Source organism: Homarus americanus, unplaced genomic scaffold (genome assembly GCF_018991925.1).
Source record: "Homarus americanus isolate GMGI-L3 unplaced genomic scaffold, GMGI_Hamer_2.0 scaffold39158, whole genome shotgun sequence".
NCBI lineage: Eukaryota > Metazoa > Arthropoda > Malacostraca > Decapoda > Nephropidae > Homarus > Homarus americanus.
The window spans coordinates 17,501-25,000 of record NW_024740795.1 but is presented as its reverse complement, the minus strand read 5'-3'; the positions used below and the strand labels follow the sequence as shown (position 1 = coordinate 25,000).

The window sequence follows — 7,500 nt, the reverse complement described above, 5'->3', positions numbered from 1 at the left end:
TGTAAACATTAGCAACAAGGGTCTCTGTAAACACTAGCAACAAGGGTCTCTGTAAACACTAGTAACAAGGATCTCTGTAAACACTAGCAACAAGGGTCTCTGTAAACACTAGCAACAAGGATCTCTGTAAACACTAGCAACAAGGGTCTCTGTAAACACTAGCAACAAGGGTCTCTGTAAACACTAGCAACAAGGGTCTCTGTAAACACTAGCAACAAAGGGTCTCTGTAAACACTAGCAACAAGGATCTCTGTAAACACTATCTCTGTAACAAGCAACAAGGTCTCTGTAAACACTAGCAACAAGGGTCTCTGTAAACACTGCAACAAGGGTCTCTGTAAACACTAGCAACAAGGATCTCTGTAAACACTAGCAACAAGGGTCTCTGTAAACACTAGCAACAAGGGTCTCTGTAAACACTAGCAACAAGGGTCTCTGTAAACACTAGCAACAAAGGTCTCTGTAAACACTAGCAACAAGGATCTCTGTAAACACTATCAACAAGGGTCTCTGTAAACACTAGCAACAAGGGTCTCTGTAAACACCAGCAACAAGGGTCTCTGTAAACACCAGCAACAAGGGTCTCTGTAAACACCAGCAACAAGGGTCTCTGTAAACACCAGCAACAAGGGTCTCTGTAAACACTAGCAACAAGGGTCTCTGTAAACACCAGCAACAAGGGTCTCTGTAAACACTAGCAACAAGGGTCTCTGTAAACACCAGGGTCTCTGTAAACACCAGCAACAAGGGTCTCTGTAAACACTAGCAACAAGGTCTCTGTAAACACTAGCAACAAGGGTCTCTGTAAACACTAGCAACAAGGGTCTCTGTAAACACCAGCAACAAGGGTCTCTGTAAACACTAGCAACAAGGGTCTCTGTAAACGCTATCATCTACAAACAACGTGTAGGTTATAGTGAGGTGACCAAGAACATATGTATTATAGTAACTAACGGTACCTATAATCAAATATAATCACAGCTCTTTGTTATATAATTCCAATGCTACTTCTTATCAAGGATGAATTTATGTATTTTTTTTTTAGATCTTGATTTATTATTCAAGATTACAGACTAAATTATTGTATGATTATTATATATGAATTATAGTTTTTATTCAATTTGTTTGTTTTTTATATTTTGGTGCCTTTATTATCTTACTTTTTAATAGTTAATTCAAATGCTGTAGTAGTTCTGCTTTAAGGAAGATATCGAGATATTTAATTGCCAACACTCGTACGTAAACAAAACTAAAGTCTCCAAAAGTCGCGGGGAACTAGTGAGCTTCTGACCCTTCTCATCCACCACAAGAGACCCCCTCACTTCTCCACACCATTAGGAGAGTTCGGCGAAATCTAGGTTTGGTTCAGATCCTTTATATAATACGTTTGACTACCTGGAACCTGCTTGGCCACCGCCCAGTACAGGTTACCAACGGCTTCTCCCCTGCCCCTCTCCCAATCCAGCCTGTACCGCCGTTCTAAATTCAATAACGAAATACAACATGTAACTTCGACCTAATTAACACGGATTCTGTATTTTCCTGAGTGTATTATTAGAGTAATTATCCAGCGTAATCAAAAAGCTATTAACTCTACATCATACCTGGAGAGGGATTATGGATATACACTGGCCTGGATAGTCTTAACCCTGGCCTATTCAATGATAAAAATTGACAGGTTGTGTATCACTGTGGCAATTCAATGATGCTTTGTATGTAAATTTATCGATAGTGGGTTATCAGAGGTATTTTACGATGGTGATTGTGCCATTTATTTTGGTCTTGGCTGTAGGGTGATGATTCTGTTAATTCTTTTGCTGTAGTTTATTGATTCTGTTGGCGTGGTTCGTTGATTCTGTTGATTCTCTTGGCGTGGTTTGTTGATTCTGTTGCCGTGGTTGTTGTTAGATTAAAAATATTGACGATTTTTTTCATAATGTCTGATGGAAAAAAACTCTTCCACTTCACTAGAGAAAGAGAGAGAGAGAAAAAGAGAGAGAGAGAGAGAGAGAGAGAGAGAGAGAGAGAGAGAGAGAGAGAGAGAGAGATTTAAGTTAGTATAAGAGTGAGTAAAAAGAATTTGGGTAGGGATTTTGATAAACCTGTACCGAAAAAAAAAGAGATTAATATAAGAGATTACATGAGTTAAAATTAAAGACATTCATAAGTATACAAAGACGAAGATAAAGAACTACCAGACCACCTCACCTGCACTATAAATCTTTAATCACCTCACCTGGTCTATTCACAGTGTCGAGATATTCCTATAAAGCCTATTACCTGTGACGCTTAATCCATGTTTATATAATCTTGTTCTATAGAATTTATCTCTTACATCCAGGAAGTGTTGTTAACTATAAGGACTTGGTTGTTTATTTTATAATTCTGCAACTTTATTGGTGGAGAAGAATTGTATTGTGTTTGTGTAATAAAAAAAGAGAAAATTTTAAGTTATTTGTGTGTTGTTGTGGTAAGGATTTAAGGTAAAAATTAATGCTTCTATCTGTTGAGGACTTTCACGCTTCAGTATGTCTACTCTCAGTCTTCGCTTCACAGTGGTACATACTTACCTCAGCTGCCTGTCTCACACTGAAGATGATTTCGCTGTACTCATTCTAGCCAGTCAGTGTCTTTCTAAAAGGTTGACCACAACTGTTCTTCATAGTCTAAGTGAGGCTAAATGAAGGAATTGTACAATATACAAGAACTCAATGTTTTTAACAATTAGTAACGCAGGGAGAGGTCAGGTAAGTGTCGTTGATGCAGGTATTTGGCTTGTTTGTATTTAAGATTCTTGCTATCAGTTCCCCAGCACCTGAGGTCCTTAGGCTGTGTGGTGGAAAGGTGCACAGATAGAGGTACAGGCTGTGAATGGATCTAAACCATTAAGTAGCGCATTAGAAGATTGTCCAGCCAACAGGGGAACCCTCCCGGGACAGTGGTGGTGACAGCTCGCTAATGGATGACTTCTTGCTGCTTCACCACCAACCTCGGGGGGTGGGGGGGGGGGGTCCCTAGGTTGGTTCTTTTCCATCAACCTACTTAGTGAGTGACTTTCATTTACACCACACGTGTTTTAGCCATTAATGTACTTAGTTTAGTTATTACTGATATAAGACACCAGGCAGTAGCTGACAACTCTCCTGGTTCACATGGCCAAAACCCTGAAACACCTTCAACCTGCCGCCACACTTCTGTTGTATGCGGAGGTCTTCCACTTCAGCTGCAGAACATTTTATCTGGCCGTACAGTACGTGGAGCACCGTAATGTACAGTACTATGACATCCCTATTAGCTGACATACATGCATTAACAACTGTTCAGAGACGACCAATGAAACTGGTTCCTGTGTTGAAAATTTTTAGTAATAAAGACTTTCTTAGAAAGCTGAATATTGCATCAGTGACGTACAACAGTAAAGGGGGATATGATAGAGAAATGTGTGGAGTAAACAAGAAGACATTCATCCAGTACTGACAGCACAGTGACAGTATCAGGGGTTACGGCTCTTTGCTATGTCAGTTAACACTCGCGAGGCTGAGACAGAACTACTTTTACAATGTGTGTGGCAGACAGGTGAAACAGCTTAGTCGAGCATGTCGTTTAGGTGAAAGCAAGGTCATTTTGTTCCAGGGAAGGCCACAGGGAAGGCCACGTGGTCACTAGGGAGGTCGCACGGCCATAGGGAAGGTCATGCAGCCACAGGGAAAATCACTTGGGCCCAGGGAAGGTCAATCTGTCGTCCAAAGAGAGTCACTGCGTTGGCAGGTGTCAGTATGTCATGTTTCTGATGTCGTCCAAGGAATATCCCCGCTATTGATACACGACTCTGGGTCATGGGTTATCAGGCAAAGTATCGTAACTTGGTACTGTGACGACCAGAAGACCACATCTCTGCTGACACACGCCCGGGTCTTCCTGCCGAGGCGAACACTTTACTACTCCTGGCTTTCAGGGAATGACGGAGCACTCAGAGTATGTCCACATCGCTTCACGTCTCCGCTATTACCAAACGATCCATACAAGTCAGCGCCTCTAGCGGTGGTTTTTAGCAACTACAATCCGCGAGAATGTCAACACCAGTGTCTGTTCCAGCGAGAGTCAGAGTTGCAAACCAGAGGATCCCTATTGTAGTAAGGGCAGTCATTATAGTGATAGCAGGAGGATCAGTAACAGCACCACCACTGATAACAACACCAGCAAATAACACTATACCAAGGGCACTACCGACACCACCAACAACAGCAAAAACAAACCTCTGGCAACAACGCCTTTATCCACAACTCTAGCAGCGGTAACAGCATCAGCACCGGTAACAGCATCAGCACCGGTAACAGCAACAGCAAACACCTCTTTATCAACAGCACTAGAACAGTAACAGGCAACAACAACAAAAAGCAACAGCATGGGCAGCAGAAGGGAAGGCGAGGCAAGGCGAGGCGAGGCGAGTCAGGGCGGGGCGGGGCAGCTATGGGAAAGTACCAGCTAATGACAATATATCGAGGTGGTTGGAGGGTCTGGTAACACGTGTACTCCCAGAACCAGGCCAGTTGTCCACCTTTCTCTCACAGACCCCTCCCTTCCCTCCCTATCACGTTCCTACCCGCCCCTAACCCGCCTCTATCCAGTCCTATTCGCCTCTAGCCACGTCTGACCTCGGCTTACCCAGTACATAGATCTGGTTCACGTTTACTGGTTCAATTTTACACAACACCTCTCATTAAACTACCCGCCAGATCCTAATTACTATCCCTAGGTGGTTTGATTTTTGGTTTTTGGTTTTTGGTTTTTTTATTTGTTTTCTTTGTTTCGTTGTGATTGAAGTTAAGGTGTTTGGTGAAGGATAGATTTAATTTATTACTTTGGGGATGAAGATTTAAACCATTTAAGGGTGTTGCTTTTTAGTCTTTAAGGGCGATGGTTTAACCCTTTTTGGACGATATTTTAACCTTTATTGGTCGATGGGTTAACCCTTTTCGGACGATAGTTTAACCTTTTTTGGACTATGTTTTAACCTTTATTGGACGATGGTTTAACCCTTTTTGGACGATGATTTAACCCTTTTGGACGATGATTTAACCCTTATTGGACGATGGTTTAACTTTTTTGGGACGATGGTTTAACCTTTTTTGAACGATGGCTTAACCCTTATTGGACGATGGCTTAACCCTTATTGGACGATGATATAACCCTTTTGGGGCGAAGGTTTAACTCTTTCACTACGATGTTTTAAGCCATTCATCCTCAATGGGTTAAAATTCAGTCGTTGTTGTTGTTGTTTCTTTTTGTTTGTTTGTTTGTTTATTAGCATTGTTTACCCGAGAAAATAAGTTTGTTGTGAGGGAAGAGCAAGTAGAACACAGGGGCGAGATGAGAGGGCGGGCCGCTAACACTCCCAGCCAGTGTAGACGGATGATACACGAGTGGTGGTAAATGATGAGTAGATGATGACAGTGTGGTGGGATGATGATGATGATGATGATGGTGTGGTTTGGTAATGATGATGATGATGGTGTGGTTTGGTAATGGTGATGATGATGATGATGGTGTGGTTTGGTAATGATGATGATGATGATGATGATGGTGTGGTTTGGTATGATGATGATGATGATGATGATGATGATGATGATGATGATGATGATGTGTTTGATGATGGTAAGGGTGTTGTTTGATGATGATGATAATGATGATGATGATGATGATGATGATGATGATGTGTTTCTTTAAGGGAAATCTGGCCTAAAAGATAATGAATTTCTATAATTTTCCATCATTTCAAACTACAATTCTGTTAGTGTGTGTTTGCGTACATGTGTCTGTGTGCGTATGAATGTTTGCGTATGTCGCTGTGTGTTGTGGCGCCCAGGTATAGCTTGCACATTGAGGGATCAAACCAGGGGATGAGTTTGGGGAGCCACACACACACACACACACACACACACACACACACACACACACACACACATGTAGACCTAAACACCATCGACATAGACAATCATCAGGACAAGTCGACCTGAAACTGTCCACAACTAACACACACACACACACTTTCCCTATGGCCGCCCACGACCTTGACCAAGAGACCACCTACAATGGAGACCAGTAACTCTTGTCCTGATGAACAAAAATAAATAAAAGTCATTAGTCTTACCTGTATACTATCAAAGGTAATATATAAATGCTTTCTGTACCTGGAGTTTGATAGATTGTTATGGTCAGGTTAATATCTTGTAAGTCATTTCAAGAAGTATTGGTAGTTTGTGAAGTTATTTAAGTTATTTCAAAAGTTGTTTCAAAAGTTATTAATAAGTTGAGATATATAATTGAATTGTATCAATAGGTGAAGACTAGTTTAGATTCCACCAATGAGCAATGATCAGTTTTAAATTCCATCAATGAGCGAAGAGCAGTTATAAATTCCACCAATGAGCGAAGAGCAGTTATAAATTCCACCAATGAGCGAAGAGCAGTTATAAATTCCACCAATGAGCGAAGAGCAGTTATAAATTCCACCAATGAGTGAAGATTAGTTTTAAATTCCACCAATAAGCGAAGACAAATTATAAATCCCACCAATAAGCGAAGAACTGTAAAAAAAAATATCCACCAATGGGAAGAAAAATTTCGTAGCTGAACCCATAGAATAATAATAAACACTCATCAAAATCTCAACCAATCAAAAAAGAGTTACCAAACATTCCACCAACCGCTGCGAAATACACCAATCAGAATCTTCCTTTAATAGCCTCAGTGCATTCGGAATAAATCTCCACCAACCAATCATTTCACTTAAAAAATATCATCCGAAAGTATCCACCAATTAGCGCTTGCTATCTTACTGACGTCACGATGGGAGGGTTGCCAGTTAGACAGATACACAACGAAGAATCTGCAGAAAGGTGGTTAGAGGGTAGTTCCATCTGCTAGTTAACATAGATGGTTACTAGAAGACGGCAGATGGTATCCTTGAAGACCATAGCGACGATAATGGTACAGATGGTGACGGCTAACTACGACGATTTTGCAGATGGTAGCTTGGATGACCTAGATGGATTCAGGAGACATCTGGACAGCTGGTTACAACACGACTTTGAGATAGTTGGTAACGAGTAAGATTCACAGATGGTGCTTCTCAAAGGGTCAGCTCAGATGGCTACAGATAACGAAAACAGTCTTGAATCATTGATGCCAGATGAAAGATGGCCACAAAGCCAGGGCAGATGGTTCTTTGCCAGATACTAAAAGCAGCTGCGTAGATGGTATCAGTGAAGCCTTACTCAGCTGGTGACAAGAGAGATAACAGATAGTGCTGTCCGATCACCTGACACCCGGGAACACCTGCCTGATCAGTATGCATCATGAACTGTTGTCTGATTAATGATTCGATGTTGTGAATGTCAACAAAGGATCCATTGTTGTTCCGGACGATGGCTGGCGATGACTGACGATGCTGGCGATGGCTGACGAAGTTAGTGATGGCTGACGATGACTGAGGAAGCT

General features: G+C 41.6%; 1 pseudogene; it reads left to right on the top strand.

The window, feature by feature from the left end:
• Positions 1–6,987: 6,987 nt before the first annotated feature.
• Positions 6,988–7,500, top strand: part of LOC121875533 — a 4,626-nt pseudogene continuing 4,113 nt past the window's right edge.